The sequence below is a fragment of the Pinus tabuliformis genome, chromosome 4_2, assembly GCF_031772625.1.
Source record: "Pinus tabuliformis cultivar Carrire ecotype Pingquan chromosome 4_2, CPIR1, whole genome shotgun sequence".
NCBI classification, from domain to species: domain Eukaryota; kingdom Viridiplantae; phylum Streptophyta; class Pinopsida; order Pinales; family Pinaceae; genus Pinus; species Pinus tabuliformis.
The window spans coordinates 944,385,406-944,388,727 of record NC_142304.1 but is presented as its reverse complement, the minus strand read 5'-3'; positions in this window follow the sequence as shown (position 1 = coordinate 944,388,727).

Below are 3,322 nucleotides of genomic sequence, written 5' to 3'. Positions count from 1 at the left end.
CATTATGAATTTTTGGTCATGCCTTTTGGCCTTACCAATGCACCTTCAACATTTCAAGGTTTGATGAATTCAATTTTCAAACCATTCCTTAGAAAATTTGTGTTAGTATTTTTTGATGATATACTAATCTACAGCAAGTCTTGGAAGGATCATGTTGAACATGTTGACAGGGTGCTACAACTATTGGAGGAGAAACAATTATATGCAAAAAGATCCAAATGTTTCTTTGGAGTCCAGGAGGTGGAATATTTGGGTCATATTGTATCTCATGAAGGAGTTAAGGTAGACCCTAGCAAAATTAAAGCCATTAAGGAATGGAAAATCCCCACATCCATAAAGCATCTGCGAGGATTTCTTGGGTTGACAGGGTATTATCGCAAGTTTGTTAAGAATTATGGGAGAATAGCAGCACCTCTAACAACATTATTGAAGAAAGATTCATTTTCATGGACTCCGGAAGCAACAAAGGCCTTTGAACATCTTAAAGAGGCAATGTGCCAAGCACCGGTCTTAGCTACACCGGACTTCACAAAAACCTTTATTGTGGAATGTGATGCTTCAGGAAATGGAATTGGTGCTGTTCTAATGCAAGATGAAAGACCCATTGCTTTTGAAAGTCGTCCAATCAAGGGAAAGTTTTTAAGCAAAGCTATTTATGAGAAGGAAATGTTGGCAATACTCCATGCACTTAAGAAATGGCGACCCTACCTAATGGGAAGACACTTCAAGGTAAAAACGGATCATGATAGCCTTAAATACTTTTTAGAACAAAGATTATCCTCTGAAGAGCAACAAAAGTGGGTCACAAAGATGTTGGGTTATGACTTTGAAATCATCTACAAAAAAGGGAAGCAAAATGTGGTGGCAGATGCACTCTCAAGAAAGGATGAGGATGTGGAAGCATTGTTGTGTGCCATTTCTATTATCCAACCAGATTGGATAAACGAAGCAAGGGAGGAATGGAAGAATGACGAAGAAGTGTGGGCACTTATTCGAAAGCTACAACAAGATTCCAGTACTTCTGATACATTTAGCTGGAAAAATGATTCGTTATGGTACAAAGATCGCTTATACCTCTGTAAGAATTCCCAGCTAAAACAAAAGATTCTTATGGAATTGCACACTTCTCCCTTAGGAGGGCACTCAGGATTTTTAAAAACTTACCACAGGGTTAAGAAGGAATTTTTTTGGGATGGCCTTAAATCAGATATTCAAAAGTTTGTGGCGGAATGTTTGGTTTGCCAACAAAATAAAGTTGAAACAATTAAGACACCGGGTCTATTACAACCTTTATCCATTCCAAGCCAACGTTGGGAGGAGGTTTCAATGGATTTTATCACAGGTTTACCCAAGTCTGAGGGAAAGAGTGTCATCATGGTGGTAGTTGACAGACTTACCAAGTATGCACACTTTTGTGCATTATCACATCCATTTAAAGCCAGTACAGTTTCTACTGCATTTATGGAAACAGTTCAAAAGCTACATGGAAACCCAAAGATTATTGTAAGTGACAGAGATCCCATTTTCACTGGAAATTTTTGGACAGAATTATTTTCTTGTCTTGGTACTCAGTTAGCTCATAGCTCATCTTATCATCCTCAATCTGATGGGCAAACTGAGATAGTAAACAAATGTTTGGAAGGATATCTTCGTTGCTTTGTATCTGATAAACAGACACAATGGGTCAAATGGTTGCCTCTGGCTGAATGGTGGTATAACACTTCCTTCCATACAGCAACAAAAATGACCCCATTTATGGCACTTTATGGGTATCAACCACCATCCATCACATCATATTTAAGAGAAAATTCTAAGGTTCAGGCAGTGGAACATCACATCGAACATCAACAACAAGTCCTCCAACTCTTAAAGGATAACCTCGTGTTGGCACAAAATAGAATGAAACAACAGGCAGATCAACATCGCAGTGAAAGAAGTTTTGATGTAGGTGATTGGGTATTCCTACGGCTACAACCATATAAGCAAATGTCCCTAAAGCAAGCTAAGAAGGATAATAAATTATCACCAAAGTATTATGGTCCGTACAAGGTGTTGCAAAAGATTGGTACTATGGCATACAAATTGGAGCTTCCTGCAGCTTCTCGATTGCACCCAGTTTTCCATGTTTCATGTTTAAAGAAGGTTATAGGTGACAAGCTCCCAATTCAAACAATATTGCCAGAACTTGACGAGGAAGGAAAAATTATATTGGAACCGGAAGCAGTCACAGAAACAAGAACTCGACAGCTACGAAATCGATCAATTTCAGAGTATCTTATCAAGTGGAAGAACTTATCCGCTGAAGATTCCACATGGGAGGATGAGAATTTTATGCAGAAGTATCCAGAACTACTCAAGCGTTGAGGACAACACTTTTTTGAAGGAGAGGGGCATGTTGGGTCCCTATAATACTAGTGATTACCCCATTACTATTGTAGTTATACCCCTTATTTATATTGTTGTGCCCCTATTACCCCCATATTGTTATTTCTGTGCCCCATAGAATCCCTCTATTGTTATTTTTGTGGCTTTATATTATTATTGTTAGGTCGGCTGGATTACATGGTGACTACTTAGACTCCTATATATAGAAAGGAGGTTTTGTCATTTGTATCATCCAAGAATTGTTCATTTATGTAATGTAAAGGAGGTTGCCCCCTCGAAGAGGCTGAATTCTAAGTCGTGGATCTCTCTTTTCTATCTTTTTGTGAGCTGGTTTCATAACAGTTTACGTCACGATAGTTCAACCCCTTATTATCCACAAGCAAATGGTATGGTTGAATCCATCAACAAAGTTTTAGTTATCATGATCTGACGAATCATTGGGATTCATCGGTCGAATTGGCACAACATGCTATTTTCAGCGCTTTGGGCGTACCGAACTTCAATAAAAACATCAACAGGGTTCACTCCTTTCCAACTAGTCTATGGTTTAGAAGCTGTGTTACCCATTGAGTGCGAAATCCCGTCACTGCAAATGGCCATCGAGTTACTTCCAGCTACTTCTGAAGAGGAGAAGCGTTTGTTATACTTAGCTCAATTAGATGAGAATCGACGTGATGCTGCATTGGCGATCGAGACTCACGCAAAACGTATGAAAGCTCAGTATGATCAGAATGTGACCCCTCGAAATTTTTCGGAAGGAGACCTAGTGTTATTGTATGATCAAGCTAATGATAAAATAGGCACTGGGAAATTCATTCCTATGTGGCATGGTCACTATATTGTTAAGCGAAAGCTAGCAAAAGGGGCCTATGAGTTGGTAGACATTGATGGGGACTCTTTGGGTAAACCCAGAAATGACCTTTACTTGAAGAGGTAC